Raw genomic sequence first — 18989 nt, forward strand, 5'->3', positions numbered from 1 at the left:
GCGGTGTCCTGTCTGTGACCTTTGTCTCTGAGACCTTTTGTCTTCTTCGTCATACACTGTGCAAGGGGGAAATAGGTGCCAAAATAACTTTGTACCTGCCCACGATCTCGGGACTGGAAGATGTGTAAAGGTCTCAGCCCAAAATGTATCTGCCTGGGTTTGCATATTTGTGTCAATAAAAGGAGCCTCCACAGAGCTGGCCAGCAGCTTGCTTACAGCTCACCTGCGTGCAGCTGACCTGCATTATCAACTCCTGCCTCACGTCCTTCACTTCATATATATATTCAAACTAAGTAGTGTTGATAGGATGGAGATACCAAGATTAGAAGACTTTAGGGAACTAGCTTCTAGGGGCTGAGCCCTTTGGGAGGCCCTATATTTTTGACATAAGGGCCAGTCCCCCCCCCATTGTCCTAAAAGTGCAGAGCCAAACATGGCATGCCTCCAGAGATTGGCTCCTCCTCCTGCTGCTGCAGCAGCGGAGGGGGAGGAGGGTCAAAGTAGCCTCCTTCTAGTGGTGGCACGAAAAGGAGGCGGAGAAGGAGCCACTGGCTACTGAGCTGTGCGGCCGCCATGTTCAACTCTGTGCCCAGCTCCTCCCAACATCATGTTGGGATTTTGCCTACGTGCAGCTTCCCACAGAATTAAGAGTTGGCTGAAGGCCAAGAAGACTGAGCAGAGGGACTTATTCTGCCTAGAGATGTGGGGCCTTGGATACAGCTCTGCTATTGGTCGAGGTCTCCACATAGGCAAGATGACTCATGACCTTCCTTGGCTGGATAGTTGGTTGGTCAGTGTGGTGTTCTGAGAATCATTTGGAGTTTGTTAAGAGAGAGAGTTTAAGATCCGTGTCTGTATCTTGTATATAGTAACTTGTAGAGTCTGCTGTAAATAATAAACACCTCTAAGTAATCAAGTTACTAGTAGCAGTGTCGTGTTCCTGATTCATCCTACCTGCCTGCAACTGATTGCTTCTGGAAGTCTGCGTATGCTCTGCTATATTCAGCTGGGTCTGGCTAAGATCCTGCAACAGGCGAAAGTTGCGAAACATCAATACATCATGCATGTGATGTCATGACATTGCGATGTCACGCACACAACATCAGCCCCTGCCAATCGCCCTCGCAAGCCAGCGCCTCTGGAAGACTGGCTAATGATGTTTGGTGCTATTGCATGAAAGGTCAAACTGACTGACATTATCAAGGCAAGACAGACCAGGCATCATGACAACCGCTTTACTGGAAAGTGGAACGTCTTTATATAACTTTTATAGCCACCTTTCTTTTCTGAAAAAAAGTTTTTCTTTAAGTGCAGCTACGATTTCCCATCACCCTCAAGCTGTTTCATTCTAGCCATAAACGTATGTCTTGTTTTGTCAATGAACTCAACTGGCAACCAATCAGAATGGGAGAGGGGTGAGATCATCATCCTGCCTTGTGGCTCATAGAGTAAGGCAATGAGAAAGTAGTTGCAACAATCCACGATTGGGAAAGCTAGCAGCTAGCTGTTGGAGTTGTGTTGTCATTGGAACAGGAATGGGGAACCAGTGACCTTTCTTATTTGCAGCCTGCCATCATGCCCAAGGGTCAGGGATGATGGCAGTTGTAGTCCAACGTGGTCTGGATGTTTCCTTTCAGGTTTCATTTCCTGGAATAGACCAAAGATCTTGCAAACTAAAGGCCATCCAGGGTTGTTTTTAAAAATAAATAAATTATGTTATAATCACACGGCCCTGAGGACTGCCACAAAATGTGATGGTTCTGTTGTATAAATAATGGGCCACCAGAAAAAGAATCAGATTTAATGTCGATGATGATGATGAAGATGAAGTGAGCATTGAATTCATATCTTTTGAATCTCACCAAATTCATCAAAAAGTATCATCCTCTTCTTCTCATTTGATCACCAGTTTCTTGCACAGCAATATAGAGATCCAGACACACCAGTGAAACAGAAAACCCTGAACACCACTCAACCTGATGGTTATTGAAACTTCCAGGTGGGCATATTTTAATAGGTTTGGGAACAGTCCATCAAGACAGAAAACTCTGTTTTGCTGCCCACCTGCCTATCTTTCATAGAAGAAGTGGAGGTTGAAAAATACAGCAGAATACTGCTTACAAAGAGAAAAATAATTACTGCTCTGTTAATCATGCCTAAGCATACTGTGCTTCCATTGCCTAGTATTATTCTTGCTCGAGTGTCTTTTATCTTCCTTAGCCCACTTGGGTACACTGTAACCCAAGTATGCTTAATATACAATAGAAATAATTACTCTTGGAGTGATTTGAAGAACCTGGCAGCACCCCACAAATTGAGATATCCAATCAATATTGTGTTCTGCTAAACAATTATACCTGACGATGATGAAGCAGATGGAAGCAGCCAAAAGCACACCATTCAACTGGAACCACTGATTGCTGTCGGTGGGCCTCTGGACAAGGTCTTGCAAATAAATGCCGAATTTGTAATTCTGTTGGTGGCTCTTGTTTCCAGGTGTGTGTCCTCCATGAACAGATTTCAATAAAAGGAATAGCACCTACTCTGTGATTTTCCGGTTATTCAAGATATCTGCTCTTTTAGGACCTCTTGATGACCTTCTTAGTAGTGGCACCAGTGCTTTTTTCTGGGGGAACGCAGGGGTACGCATACCTCTAAACATTTTGTGAATCTAATTTTGGCCTCATTGAGGGCAGTATTTCAATATGAGTAGGAAAATAAGGATACCCCTGAGCATTTTTTAAGAAAAAAAGCACTATCACCCACCCTGTGGAATGCCCTCCCATCAGATGTCAAGGAGATGAGTAACTATATAACCTTTAGAAGACTTATGAAGGCAGCCCTGTGTAGGGAAGCCTTTTAATGTGTAATGTTTTCTTATAATAAACGTTGTAATAGATGTTGCCCAAAAATGGAAAGAAGAAGCCCCAGCAAAAGAAGAATGGATACAAAAAATTATGGAATATGCAGAAACTGTGAAACTTACTGGAAAAATAAGAAATCAAGATAGCAAAGTTTTTATGAAAGAATGGAAAAGGTTTATGGGATATTTACAAACAAACTGTAAACAGATAAGAACACTGGCAGGATTATTCTAATAACCTGCAGTTATATAAGAGTATGTAGTTAAAGCAGATGAATAAATGAGCAAATTTAGTTAATTAAGCAAATTGAGTTAATTTGGATATGCAGAAAATATTAAAAATAAATTTAAGGAACCACAGAAAGAGGGGGAAGGGAGTCAAGTTTTGAAATTTTAAAATGATTGTAAAAGTATTGAAATGTATAAAACAAAAAAATCATGAGAGAAACTGAGAGAGAGAGAGAAATGAAAGTACATACACCATCATTTACAACAGGGTAGGCCAAAGGCATGATTTGGACCTCATGCTCCCCTCTTTAATATGCTTCTCATTCAAATCTTCAAAAATGCAAGCACCAAACCCAGCAGAGCTATCTAAAAGGCAGAAGACAAAGACAGCAAGACGATAGGATCTATGCAGAAACATTAAAGGTGAAAATGCATCTCCTCCCCCCTCCTCCTTTGCTTAAGACAATACTTTTCTGCCGAAAGCACTCACAGCACTCTAATAATGTATTGCTTTGTAAGTGCTTAAAAGTCTATGGCAGCGTGAGAAAATAACCTGAGACTGAATCGCTGCCAACAACAGCATTTTATAGTAAAATAATGTGCAGCGGGCAGGACCATTTTACCAGGCGGGGGGAGGGAGCCTATGGAGCAGACAAGGAACCACCATCCTTTCAGTACAGTGGTACCTTGGTTCTCAAATGCCTTGGTACTCAAACAACTTGGAAAGCAAAAACTGAAACCTGGAAGTTAGTGTTCCAGTTTGCAAACTTTTTTCAGAAGCCGAACATGCTCCGCTTTGAGTCTTACACTTCCAATTTGAGTGCCACACTTCCGTTTTGAGGTCTGTCTGTTTTATGTTTTTGCAGGGTTTTTGTTTGGTTTTTGTGACTTCCGCTCTACCAGCTGAACTATCTATCCCTCAGGTGATTTGTGCCAAACATGATAAGAAAACCTATTACTGGGCCACCAGTTCAGACCAGGGCCATAGCACTGGGGAAAGGTGGAGGAGTTAACCCTTTCTGCTGTCCTATTTCCCAATCCAAATTGCCTGGTCGGGTGTGGGGCTTCGGAGCCAACTTCTAGGGGCCGAGATCCCTTCGCCCTCCCCCTGAAATATTTGAGGGGGCCAAGACACCCCAAAGTTGATGGGCATTGCCATTCAAATGGTGTGTATGCACCACATCATGTGATTGATGGGGTGAGCTCCCCTTGCTCTGTCCCAGCTCCTGCCAACCTAGCATGAAAGCATACCAGTGCGAGTAGATAAATAGGTAACACTGTGGCAGGAAGGTAAATGACATTTCTGTGAGCTCTGGTTTCGGTCACGGTGTTCTGTTGCACCAGAAGCGGTTTAGTCATGCTGGCCACATGACCTGGAAAGCTGTCAGTGGACAAACACTGGCTCCCTCGGCCTGAAAGCGAGATGAGTGCCACAACTCCATAATCACCTTTGACTGGACTTAACCATCCAGGGGTCCTTTACCTTTTTACCTTTACTGCTAACGGAGTATCTGGAGGAGTGGAACGTCAACTTTCTTCCTTTTTGGTGTATTCCAGCCAAATGGAATACATTACCAGGAATACTCTGAATCTCCTTCTGTAGAATCACTCAAAAAGCAAGTTCAGTAAGGGCAGACTATCCAACTCAATCTAACTTTCAGTAAAAGGAGGTGAGGTGGAAAAACACCAAACATTAAGAGGAACGGTGTTTTTTTAAAAAAATAAAATAAAAGGAATAATTTAGATTTCCATGCAGGTGTCTATTTTAAAGACAACAATAAGTTGTCATCACAGGCACTTAATGAAATGTGAACATTAATGGATTCCTTTTGTTATTTTCCAAGTCTGTGCCTCTTTTTTAAAAAATAAAACAAGAGGTTTGCAATGAAAGATATAAAATGGTGCCATGACAAATAAATGCTTACGGGTTATTCTTCTAGCTCTGAAACAATGTGAAAAGGATGGAATCGACACATTACTTTGGTTTAATTGTGTGACTCTTATTGTGAAAAAAATGAAAGAAAATTCTGGTTTAAACCAGGTGAGAGAGGGTTAGACAAAAGCATAAGCACGGCGTCATTCCTGTTAGAAACTTGACAGAAATTATAGTTGTGGCTTTCACGGATACCGTGAAAATTAGTATGAAAAACTAATGAGGAGAGGTGGCTTGTGAGGGAAGGGCCCCTGTGCTCGACAGCAGCCATCGGGGCAGCATGGGTGGGGCTGTGGGGCTGACCTAGAGGGGACAGGAGAGGGACAGGGCAGCAGGCAGATCAGCACAGTGGAGACACAGCAATGGGCACTATTGGGTCTCCTGGCACTGTGCCCACAACACGTTAAGCAGCGGCAAGCAGGGCTGGGAAGCCAGGTCAGCAATGAAGCCCAGCTCCTCCTACTATTAATGGGCGATCATTTCTCAAGTTGCGACATGCCATAGTTCTCATGAGGAACTACAGGGTGCAGGGAATTTGACCACACCCAAGTCCTCGAAGGAAGGCAGGGAGCGATGCAATGCTCCTTGACTCGTGGGCAGAAGTTGTAGGCAGCCGTCTCCTCGCGTAACTGGGTGCCTCTTTCAATCTTAACTCATCTGCATCCATCCCAAGAGATGTGGCTTTCATAAAAAGAGAGCTCAGGGAAATGAAAGGAAAGGCAAGCGCAGGCAAAATTCATTAATTGAACAGGCCACCCTATTAAGTCAATGACTTTGCTCTGACGCACTACTGTTGTACATGACAAAAGTACCAATGTGACCACTTTCTTTTTTTCAGTGGCTTGACTGATGAGCACCAGCGGCAGAAGGATATAAACCAGTATTTCAAACCTGGTATTTTCAGATTCCATAGGATTTCCTCCATTAAATGGCTAATGGTTTCTAACAACGTAAGTAACAGCAACTTAAATGGTGACTACACGGACACCAATAAACTAGACAGTGACTCTGGCAACCGCCTTCCTTCCTTCCTTCTTTCCTTCCTTCTCACATATCTGTCCCCATTCATGGACAAATCATGGGGAAATGTTTGATGCTTTATTCGTTTTTAATATTCTGTTGGGAGCCACCCCGAGAGGCTGGGGAAACCCAGCCAGATGGGCAGGATATACATAAAAAATTATTACTTTTATTATTATTATTACAAAGTTTAACAGCGGAGACATAAGTGGATGAAGAACTTTTCCATCCCTTCCAGCTTGCCACCCTGAAGTCCATCTTCCCAAGTACTTTCTGCCCAGCTTGCAGAGTTGGAGTCTGTCTGGGGATAAATTAAATAAAGGCAATGGACTTGCACACACTTTAAAATACGACATTACAACTCCCACCTCAGCATTTTCAGGGCAGTTGGAGACTATGAACGAGCAGAACAAGAGGTTGATGCAGCAATCAGTTTCACAGTTGACAGTGAAATATCTGCTCTAAATCTTTCCTATGACATTCTATCCATAAGAACGTTCTGGAGAACTGTGGAGCACTGGTACATTGTTGGCCCAAATTATATTCATGACTCTTGCGCCCAGAGCAGTCTTGAGGTATAGCTTTAATTTCTAAGGTCATCCACTAGAACAAACTCAATTAAGTAAGCAGGGCACTTGCATGATCAGAAACTCAACTTACCTATTCATCTTTTGTTGCCTTCTCCTTAAAATACCATATCTAGTTCTGTACAGGTTCATATATTTTTTCCACTCTGAGCTGCATTCTGTACTTTTCTCTTGCGAAAGCAATGTCGTGCCAAAGAACGGTCCGGTGATTCAGAGATTGCATCTCAAATTTTCTGTTTGAGATATTGTTATTCAGTGTATTTATTGCTATCTTCGTGTATTACTACCTGTAGATTAACAGAGATGCATTTTCTTGGTCCACTCAGATATATTCTGGTTATATCTCACAGCGAAGGGACTTTATCCATGAGAGGGTCAACTGAAGACTCTGTGACCCAACTGTTGCTTGACATTTTTTTATTTAATAGGCTATTTCTGTAGACCTTTTCTGTAACATTTTTGATGGAGAAGTCATGGTCAGACAATAGATAAATCCTCCCAGAAAACACAAAACAAGGTATACTGACATAATGCATTTTAAAATTACTCATGTTCATACTGATTGAAAAACCTATATTTATATTTTCATTTCAGATCCTTACCACTCATTGCTTTCTGTTTAACTGCTTTTGCGTCATTCCAGTGCCCAGTCCGCTAACCAGACCCAAGCATTGTTCCCCCAAAATACCTAATTTACCGTTTATACAGAAAACCTATGATAAAAATTAGTGATGTTTAGTCTCCTACCTATCTTAACCTGCACAAAATGATAGCATTGAATGTAAAATATTAACCAGAGTAAATTGAACTACAGTGGTATCTTGGTTCTCAAACCTAATCCATTCTGGAAGTCCGTTCCAAAACCAAAGCATTCCAAAACCAAGGCACACTTTCCCATAGAAGGTAATGCAAAATGGATAAATGCATTCCAGACTTTTTTTAAAAAAAACCTAAAACAGCAGTTTAACATGAATTTTACTATCTAATGACACCATTGATCCCTAAAATGAAAGCAATAATCAATGTACTGTACTATAAAATGACTAAGACAGTATGGAAGATGATAAAATTTAAAATTATTTTTTTTTCTTACCTGCACTGATGATAGTCATTGTTTGGATGGGGGACTTCTATCCATTTCTGCAGTCACACAATCAATCAGTAGCCGAACTGGGCTCCACACAGTCACAAAAACAAATGAACCGAAAAGCCTCAAAAACACAAAATAAATAGTAAAAACAAAAGTGCCAAACTTAATCCATTCTGGAAGTCCATTTGACTTCTGAAATGTTCAAAAACCAAGGCACAGCCTCTGACTGGTGTAGGCGCCCTGGAAACAATAGACGACAACAGCACAAGACGTTTGGCTTCTGAAAAATGTTTGAAAACCGGAACACTTACTTCTGGGTTTTCGGCGTTTGAGAACCAAGGCGTTTGAGAACCAAGGCACCACTGTACAGTGATCTGCCATTTTGTGCAGTTGCTAGTGATCCGTCAGTACAAAGCTTGCTGGACCCACACACTCCAAGGTGGTGGTGGGTGATGGTATCTTTCCCTTGGAGAAAAAAGATTCCCCATCCGTGATAAGCCTAGTGATTTAGCTATCCTTCACCTATTAAACCACCCCACCTACCTCTCACAATGTCCTCCTCCTTCCCCCATCCTCTTCCTCTGCTGCTGTAACCATCGTCTCCTGGGTGACTCTACAAACACCAAGCTCCAGCACTGCCAACTGTAACCTTCCCACTTATGCTCTCTGTTGACCATTGATATACTTCTAGCCCAGCATCAGCCAATCACGCTGTTCAATGAGCATTCTAAACCCACGTGCACCAATTGAAACAGTCCAACCAACCGTTCTTTTGCATACTGAGAATTTTAACCCTTCTTCACAGCTTTTGGTTCAGACCCAAGTGACAGTTAAACTGACTTTCAGCAGACCAGGCAGAGATCTCCCTACATCAAATACATTACAATGTACGCTACAATAGAGAGAAGACATGGCACAATGCCCATTAAAACCTGATTCAGATAAACAGGACTCCTTTGCAGTGCCCTGTGCGACTGAGTTAAAATGATTCAACGGCATATCCCTCTCTTTTGGGAATGTACCGTATTTTTCGCTCTATAACACGCACCCGACCATAACACGCACGTAGTTTTTAGAGGAGGAAAATCCGTAGGCATGCCACCCGTAGGCATTCCCTCCATAACACACACACAGACATTTCCCCTTACTTTTTAGGAGGAAAAAAGTGAGTGTTATGGTGCAAAAAATACGGTAATTCTTTGAGCAGCGTAGGAAACCTTGATGAATAAAATAAGCTTTCATTGAGGAATGCTCAGGAAACTGCAAAGGAATGTAAAAGAAGACACAAAAGACCAGCTGAACAGAGAATCCAACTTCCCCAAAATGCATTTACAGTGGTGCCTCGCAAGACGAAATTAATCCGTTCCGCGAGTCTCTTCGTCTTGCGGTTTTTTCGTCTTGCGAAGCACGGCTATTAGCGGCTTAGTGGCTATTAGCGGCTTCGCGGCTATAAACGGCTTAGTGGCTTAGCGGCTTAGTGGCTATTAATGGCTTAGCGGCTTTAAGAAAAAGTAAACAAACTCGCAAGAACTCGCAAGACGTTTCGTCTTGTGAAGCAAGCCCATAGGGAAATTCGTCTTGCGGAACGACTCAAAAAATGCAAAACCCTTTCGTCTAGCGAGTTTTTCATCTTGCGAGGCATTCGTCTTGTGAGGCACCACTGTATTTACCATGTATACAGAAAACCTACGATAAAATACTACATTCTGAGTCAGATGTAGCATATTAGCAAAGTTACCTATCTAACCTCTCCAACAAAATGACTAAAACTTTGAACTAACTTACACTATACCTATAGAAATAAAACAAAAAATCAAATCCTACCTGTGAATGTAATTCACTTAATTCATTCTGGAGGTCCATTCTTAACCTGAAACTGTTGTTAACCTGAAGCACCACTTTAGCTAATGGGGCCTCCTGCTGCCGCTGCACCGCTGGAGCACAATTTCTGTTCTCATCCTGAGGTAAAGTTCTTAACCCGAGGTACTATTTCGGGGTTAGCAGAGTCTGTAACCTGAAGCGTCTGTAACCTGAAGCATCTGTAACCCGAGGTATCACTGTAATTAACCAATTCAGATTAAGTGAATAGTGGACATATTCCAAAGCCACAAAAATATGTTCCTCAGCTATCAAGTGGCTGTTAGGAATGAATACCAAAGGCTGCTACACATGAGGAGCAGCAACTGAGATGGCATCAGAACATTGTTGAGCAACCATCATTGTGACCTCAGAGGTATTCTGCATGCATTTATTTAAGGGTATATAAGCCTACAACAGTCTGTTAGGCAGCTTGGAGACGTCAAAAAAATATCACTGCCATAGATAATATTTTTGGTTGACTTGGCTTTGGTTGTCTCCTGAGCCAAGAGAGGCAGACCCCAACAGAGGTGGTCTGAAGAGGCAGGAGGTGGAGTTAGCACTTAACAGGACAGCCCGAATTGGCCCCCTCAATATGATCAAAGGCTGAGCTTCAAACCCCAAACTGAGACTGACTCCAAGTAATTCCAGCTGACCTAATTGCTGTGGAAGCCTCTAAAGAGCGATCAGTCAACAAGACAAGGGGTGAGAGGTGGCAGGAGGAGGCAGGATCTGCCTTGAAGCCAAGCTGTAAGCTAAGCGCATTCATTCTTGGCAACTCATTTCCACAGCTGCTGCTCATAGCGATCACTGGCTGTTGCCCAGACCCCATTTGGGTATGGCTGCTTGCTGTAGCCTTCAGGCCCTTTCCATGCTCTTTATCTGCAACAACAATCTTTTCACCAGTTCAATCTCTTTCATATATATATATATATATATATATATATATATATTTGCTTTCGTAGATTTTCACGGGTACAGGAATGCAGGTTTTGGTGTCTTCGGGTGTCTTCCCGTGTAAGAGTCGGGGTGTCTGTGCGACGTTTCGACAAGGTCTCACTCGTCATCTTCAGGCTGGTGCTTTCGGCTTCTTGTTACTGGAACAGAGCAGAGTCTGGTGTTTGAGTTCCTATAAATACTGTTGAGGGGTGTGGTGTATAGCCTCCAACGTTCTGGGCAAAGAGGAAGTCTGCAAAGTCTGCCCAGCCACGTACATTGGACAAACAAACAGACGAATAAATGCACGTATCGCAGAACACAAGAATGCCGTCAAAAAAGAAGAAAAAACTTCCTCTCTTTTCCAACACATGAAAGAAACAGGACATGAAATTAATTTTGCAGATTCCAAATTGCTCTTTAACATGTAACATCACCACAAGAGAATAATCATGGAAGCCATCGAGATAGAGAAACACCCTCACAACATGAACAAGCGTGACGACACGTCCCGCCTGCCAGACATCTGGAAATTAGCCCTCCCCACAAAAACCGACACCAGAACCAGAGGCACACAGAACGCCGTCACCAATCAACCACACCAGACCCAAACCCAGACCCTCTCCACAGACATATTACAGACTCCATCCAGTAGCCAAACTATAGTGGCACCTCCGGATGCTGCACCCCCCTGCAATCCCTACACAGATCTGGCTGGCACAAGGCACAAAACCATAGCTCGCCCCTATACACGAAGCCAAGCCAGAGCACAACTAAATGCAGCACAGCCATCTTCTCAGAAAAACTCTTCACAAGCTCAAGAGGTCAAGACACGAAAGCTTTAGCAACTAATCTACACTTAATGACCCACCCAGTGATATTCTGAATATCACTCATGAAATCACCCAAGATATCCCTCAAGTAATTAAGGAACAAAAGAAGAAAAGGCACACTAATCTAGGAACTTCCTCTTTGCCCAGAACGTTGGAGGCTATACACCACACCCCTCAACAGTATTTATAGGAACTCAAACACCAGACTCTGCTCTGTTCCAGTAACAAGAAGCCGAAAGCACCAGCCTGAAGATGACGAGTGAGACCTCGTCGAAACGTCGCACAGACACCCCGACTCTTACACGGGAAGACACCCGAAGACACCAAAACCTGCATATATATATATATATATATATATATATATATATATATATATATATAATTTTCAGTTTTATACATTTCACTAATTTTAAAATCATTTTAACATTTCCAAACTTGACTTCAGTTAACAGTTAACAATTCAGTTAACAATTCAGCTGTTTATTCACTGATTTTCTCAACAGTACCTCTTCTAGTAAAGTGGTTTAGTAGGAGAAAGTAGACCGAGAGAAACCCCAATGGTTGGCCACATGTTTACACCTGAACCTCAGAATATTCTTCCTTAGACGCATGACTGACAAGCGTTTCCATTCCCTATGGAAAAAATGCTATGCATGTGGACACAGCCCATTTCAGACTGATACTGATCACGTGTCAGCCAGGAGGTGTGGCTAATACGCACATTGGGATCTAGTGGGTGTGGCTGGCCCTGCTAGATTACAGAAGTTTTTAATGTTTGATGTTTTATTCTGTTTTTAATCTGTTGGGAGCCGCCCAGAGTGGCTGGGGAAACCTAGCCGGATGGGCAGGGTATAAATAAAATAATAATAATAATAATAATAATAATAATAATAATAATAATAATAATAATAATATAGTTCTTTCATGTATTCAATGTGCTCATGTACCATATATCTGACTAGAGCTACTACTATTGCATCTTACGAATGTTTCCCTTCGCCGTCGCCCCCCCCCCTCCCTGCTTGAATGAAGAGAAGATGGGTGACGGGCCAAGTTTTAAAATGCAACTACAGTGGTACCTCTAGTTACAAATTTAATTCGTTCTGTAGGTTCCGTTCTTAACCTGAAACTGTTCTTAACTAGAGGCATGCTTTCACTAATGGGGCCTCTTGCTGCTGCTGTGCCGCCAGCACACAATTTCTGTTCTCATCCTGGGGCAAAGTTCTCAACTCAAGGTAACTCTTCCAGGTTAGTGGAGTTTGTAACCTGAAGCATTTGTAACCTGAGGCACCACTGTATCTGGGTTTCGAAATGTGAAGACCTGCAGAAGACTTTGGTTATAAATTTACATACTGTTCCACTGCATGAAGTAACACAGTAAAATGAAGATGTCAGCTGTAAATAACTAAAACACAGGAACTGCCTTCTGGAGCTATATATTGTCTTCATCTTCTCTTATTGGAATTATTATATGATAGGGGATGTTTAATGCAACCTCTAATCTTGTCAAAAAGTGCAGCTTTCCTATGGAAAAAAAGAAACCATATAAACCAATTTACTCTTTGCAAATTATATTTTCAAGCACCTGCACATAACTCCCACTCATAGCAGAACTAATAATTCATTTCTATTTTAAAACCACAAACTGTGAATACATTTTATACACAATAAGATGGTGAATTATCTCAGATTTCTGTTTCCCAGCTCCACCTGCAAGTTAACTGAGGACACATCTACATTGCCCTCTTGGATTAAGGGGAGGGAACTGGGTGCAATTAAAGATGCAAAGTTCAGAAAACCACACCTGAGTTCAATTCACATTAATGCTTGCCTGTCTGCACTAGAGATAAGAAAATTGGGAGTGGAGCCCAATGACTGCAAAGCCTTTGCAGATGATCCAGATCTCACACAATCAATTAATAATACTTACATTTTCTTTCTGTACGTCAGGATCGAGATAGGAAGTGCTTCTGTTGCAGGGATATTGCATTTTCCCAGCACTCAAACAGCAATAATTTCTGGCTTGGAAAACATAATTTCCCCCAGCAGACGCATTCACAACAGTCACAAGTCCCATGTAGAATGTGGCTGCATGAACGCAACAGAAGAAGAGGCAACTTGTCGCCAAGTGATCAACATGCATATACATTAAAAGTTCACATATTATGGAGTTCTTGTGAAGGATTGTCACCAAAGATTGACCTCAAAGGAACAATGTATTATTGTGCATGGATCTTTCCCCAATCATGTCTATGCCGTCCAAAAAATAAAAAATAAAAAGGACCTCTCTCTCTCGGAGTATTCTCTACAATTTTATATGATTACACAAAGAGAGGCAATAAATATGGGTTGCACATTCTGCTTCTTTCACAATAGTTCAGAAATGGGGCTCTTTTGTTTCATTGTGTTCTTTATCTCTGCTTTTATCTAAAGATAGTATTGTTGTGGGAAGGGGGAGGACACTCAGAGACCAAAATAAATTGGCAATTCTGCAGCACGGGCTGTTGTGAAAGAGTAACAGCATCATGCATGAATGGTGCTAGTTTCTGGGCTGGTTCCAGGTCCAGTTTTGTTTCTTGTTAAATGTGGTGTAAACAATAAGTGCTGATACAAAAGAGGCCTGATGGAGGGTTTGGGGGTGATCTGATTGCAATTACTGAGTTAAATAGATCTGAGAAAATTGATGGGGGGGGCGGCGAAATAAGCTCATCAACGCTTGCCCATGGAAACGTTGGAAGAATAATGAATGGTATCATTTAGAAAGTTCTGAAAGCCCATCTATTAGGGGTTTGGTCCCACTACATAGACATTTTATAAAGTTATCTGGTGCCAGAAATACACACAATGTCACTTGTCTGTTTCCACGTGCCAGTTTTGAAGAACAGGGTTGCCCTAATTCCTGGTATCATTTGATTAAAATCCAATGGAGCTCTATTACTGACACAACCCAGTGTACTTTCCTAAAGTTGCAAGACATTCTGAAAATACCAACACGATTAAGAATACTACACTGTAATGATATCGAATGGATTTGGCTGTTCTTTTTTGCACTCAGTTTGCCTTCGTTCTGTATGTCTGCCATCTGGTTGGTTCTCTAAGGGCACCTCTCTCCCATATGCTCCCAGTTGGCAATATATCAGCATATCAGCATATGAATAACTTCAATAAGTGGGGGGCCTACCTGAGCCCAGATGCTGGCACGAAGTAGGTTCATGCAATCACTCTTTTTGTGTAAAGCCAGAGGGAAGAGTTATAGTTAAGTAGTTCTGAAGGAATGGGTTTCTGTGCAGTCAGTTTGAAAGGGGACCCAAAAACCCCTTTTCTTCTTTCTCCAAGGGAGCATTTCTAAAATGCATTAACTTGAGCTGTTGAGCAAATGCATAACAAGAACACAGCTGTATAAACAAAGCTCTCTCCTTTATCAGTCACGGCAATGGATGACCTTGGCTGTTCCAGTGGAGTAGGGTTGACATGTCTGGGTCTTATCTAACCACACTCTGATGCACAGACCTAGTCTGGGAACAGCGCCAGAGTGTGTTCTTGGAGTTGGTGACCTCTTGCTCCAAGATAAGAGTATAGGAACAGGAATACCCTTTTATGGTCAGAAGTACAGGAAGGAAAACCCTTTTATGGTTAAGAGTACTGGAGCAGGAACATCTGTGATGTCAACCTCCGTGTACAAGCTGATGTGACTGGATTCCTGGGGAAGGAGGGAGAGGGTGCCTGGAGGATATATATACTGCATGAAATTTCTCATTTCTTTGGACTTGCTGTGAGCTGACCACACAAGTGCCTTCTGCTATCTGGAGAGCAGAATAAACTCTTTCTCTGAACAGTATAGTGTTGCATATATCAGTGAAGTGCTATAATATGGATAGCCACACAGGTCACTGGCTTTCCAAGGCATTTCCACTTAGAAAATGAAATATATCAAAAACTAAAGGGAGGAAATCAGAGGCTACTCTCTTCTTGTACTGGTGTGGGGAATCTTTGACATTTACTAATGGACATTGTTAGGCTACGACCGATCATTTAATTTCTTTTGTTATCGGATTGAACAAAAGTTTCTTCTTTGCTTCTCATTTGGAGTTAATTTAGCCATTGTTGCTTTCAAGCCATGAAGAAATATGCGTTCTCCATCATGGTGGTGATCTCATTTGATACACTCATCGTATGAGAAGCAGTACTAAGGATTGGTTCTTAACAATAGACTTCTTTACTCACAGCATATTCAGCTCCCTTCTTTTTGTTTTGACCTCATCCTCCATGACAAAAGCCGATGGATTTAAAAGAGCAACAGATTTGTTTGCTGACACCAACTCCTTTGAAAATATTTCAGCTGGCAAATGAAAACGGCGGTCTTTCTTATTATGGAGAATAATTTAACTGTTTAAAAAAACCCACAACTATTTTCCCTGTGACCGAAATCAGAAAAAGCGATCGCTTGCAAAATCTAACCTTCCTGAAACTACTACTTTGTCTCTCAAGTTTGCGTCCTATTCATCAGTTGCCAGAGCACTTGGGGTTAAATGCACATGATTGGCAAGCTATGCTTGAATTTTGGCCCTGTGACCAGCACTGAAATTCATATGTTTGCCTGCTTTCTCTCCCATATTCTTCAGTAATTAAAGATCAGAACTTCCTCCAGCACCACTGTGCAAATGTGTGGGATCATCTAGCCTTGTCCACCCAAATGTGCCTGTCTGAACACTGAAATAAAACAAACAAATTCACAATAACTATTAAATAACTGAATTGTATTTATTTATTTATTTAACAGAAGTTTTATACTGCTTAATTGCAAATAATAATAAAAATTCTAAGTAGTTTACTTATGTGGATCTTGTCACTTGTAATGACAGATATTGCCATTATAAAGGTAAAGGGACCCCTGACCATTAAGTCCAGTCGCGGACTACTCTGGGGTTGCAGCACTCATCTCGCTTTATTGGCCGAGGGAGCCGGCGTACAGCTTCCGGGTCATGTGGCCAGCATGACTAAACCGCTTCTGGTGAACCAGAGCAGAGCACGGGAACGCCGTTTACCTTCCCGCCGGAGCGGTACCTATTTATCTACTTCCACTTTGTGCTTTCGAACTGCTAGGTTGGCAGGTGCAGGGACCGAGCAACGGAAGCTCACCCCATCGCGGGGATTCGAACCGCCGACCTTCGGCAAGTCCTAGGCTCTGTGGTTTAACCTACCTCACCATCCGCGTCCCTTTATAGCTTTCATCAAATGGGTGGGGGGAGAAGAGAAAAGATGAACATAAGATGGCAAATGGATTCAGAAATATTACAGCCAGCATGGTGCTCCAATATGTGCTTATGACTGAAACATCCTCACATTAATGCACCATAATGTTGGTTTGAGATCATACAGAATGAAGCTTGATCTGTTATGGAGCTTCACACATGCATACAAGTATATGCTTTCAAAATTAAACTGACACATAGTGTACTTGTTTGTGTTGCTTCTTTCCTGCCATAGAAAAATCCAGCCTTTCGCACCCCAGGGACCTCATTATTTTGAAAGGGCTCTTTACCAATATCTCTCTGTAGTTGTTTCTATATGCTTTCTATTAAAAATGCGCTTTGGCTGAGAACCTATGTTCCCCCCCCCCTTTCCAACCCAGTCATTGTTTGTCGACCCCCTGAACTTTTATTTGAAGTATCGTATTTTTAAACAGGTGTTATCACATCAGGCATTGGGGAAGATGTAGCTTTATTGTCAAAGCATTTAGAGCGTCACCTTTCAATCTTTTTCTGAGCAACTGACTTTCTAACTCGCTGTTGCATTGGGTGCACCCAAATCATAGCTGTCAACTTTTCCCTTTTCTTGGGAGGAATCCTATTCAGAATAAGGGAATTTCCCTTTTTTTAAAAAAGGGAAACGTTGACAGATACAACCCAAATGCTATGAAAATAATAATAATTACAGACCACAGTTCAGTGGGAAATCACACAGAAGGTCCCATTTTCTTTGAAATCTCCATACAGGACTGAGGAAGTCAGTTGTCCCAAGCCCTGGAAAGCCACTGCTAGTAGACAAAAAAAGTTCATATGCCATCAGAGAGCAATTGATGGAGGACGTCTCTGCCTATGGCCACGGAGAATAATTGCCAAACAAAGTAAACTGTACAGGGTTAGATAGGTTAGTCTGAACTGCCATAAGATTGCATGCACACAGCACATGTAAAGCACTTTCAAAGCACTCTCACCCTCTTTGTAAAGCATTGCTGAGAATTGTCACTCTGTGAAGGGTAAATGACACTGGCCAAAATTATTTGGGGGGGGGATGTACTTTGAATGTGTTTTCAAAGTACAGTATATACTGAGACAGCATTCATAGCATCATAGAATTGTTGGAATAGACCCCAACGGTCATCTACTAAAAAGGTAAAGGTCAAGGACCCCTGGATGGTTAAGTCCAGTCAAAGGTGACTATAGGGTTGCGGCACTCATCTCGCTTAAGGCCAAGAGAGCCGGCATTTGTCCACAGACAGCTTTCCAGGTCATGTGGCCAGCATGACTAAACCGCTTCTGGCACAATGGAACACTGGGACAGAAGCCAGAGTGCATGGAAATGCCATTTACCTTCCCGCCACAGTGGTATCTATTTATCTACTTGCACTGGTGTGCTTTCAAACTGCTAGGTTGGCAGGAGCTGGGACAGAGGAACGGGAGCTCACTCCTTCGCGGGGATTTGAACCGCCAACCTTCTGATCGGCAAGCCCAAGAGGCTCAGTGGTTTAGACCAGAGCACCACCCGCGTCCAACACCTTGCAATGAAGGAATCTCAACTAAAGTGTCACACTCTAATTGAAAACTTCCAAGGAAGGAGAGTCTGCCACCTTCCAAGGGATTCCATTCCACTGTGAAACAGCTCTTATCCTCAGAAGTCCTTTCTGATGTTTAGTTGGAATCTCCTTCCTTGTACTATGAATCCAATGAGAAAATACTTGCTCCATTTTCCATGCGAGAGCCTTTGAGATATTTGACGATGGCTATCATATCACTTAGGGACGCGGGTGGCACTGTGGTCTAAACCACTGAGCCTAGGGCTTGCCGATCAGAAGGTTGGTGGTTCAAATCCCCACGACGGGGTGAGCTCCCATTGTTTGGTCCCTGCTCCTGCCACCCTAGCAGTTCGAAAGCACGTCAAAGTGCAAGTAGATAAATAGGTACTGCTCCGGCGGGAAGGTAAACGGCGTTTCTGTGCGCTGCTCTAGTTTCACCAGAAGCGGCTTAGTCATGTTGGCCACATGACCCAGAAAAACTGTCTGCAGACAGACGCCGGCTCCCTCGGTCAGTAAAGCGAGATGAGCGCCGCAACCCCAGAGTCGTTCACGACTGGACTGAAGTGTCAGCAATCTTGATCATTCCATAACATCTTCAGATCTTAAAAAATGCCAACCCTGTTATGAATTTAAAAAGTAAGAATAAGAATTTGCATTGCCGGGGCAGAAAATCAAGAGTCTTCAAATAAGCTGTTCAAAGGAGATGTATAGTCAAACTGGATCTCGCCCTCTCAATCTCTTGTTCTGTGCTGTCCATAGTACTGAATATGGGGGGATTTTTTTTTAACAGCCAGACAATTCAGAAGTAAAGTGAGAGAGAAGTATTATGCTAACCTGACTAAAGAT

General features: G+C 42.4%; 2 long non-coding RNA genes across 3 annotated transcripts; one reads left to right on the top strand and one right to left on the bottom strand.

The window, feature by feature from the left end:
• Positions 1-316: 316 nt before the first annotated feature.
• On the top strand, positions 317-2751 carry LOC309515454. The gene is made up of 3 exons (XR_014212488.1): positions 317-1204; positions 1910-1999; positions 2266-2751. It is a non-coding gene; the product is annotated as an uncharacterized lncRNA (long non-coding RNA).
• Positions 2752-6068: 3317 nt separating this feature from the next.
• On the bottom strand, positions 6069-8736 carry LOC309515369. Of its 2 annotated transcripts, XR_014212427.1 has the most exons (4): positions 8265-8736; positions 7725-8186; positions 6705-7079; positions 6069-6345 (listed from the first exon to the last, which is right to left on the bottom strand). It is a non-coding gene; the product is annotated as an uncharacterized lncRNA (long non-coding RNA). The 2 variants fall into 2 exon arrangements; XR_014212428.1 differs by having other exon boundaries at positions 6121-6345; positions 7725-8736.
• Positions 8737-18989: the final 10253 nt, after the last annotated feature.

The sequence above is a fragment of the Podarcis vaucheri genome (genome assembly GCF_965113315.1).
Source record: "Podarcis vaucheri genome assembly, chromosome: 12".
Classification (NCBI taxonomy): domain Eukaryota; kingdom Metazoa; phylum Chordata; class Lepidosauria; order Squamata; family Lacertidae; genus Podarcis; species Podarcis vaucheri.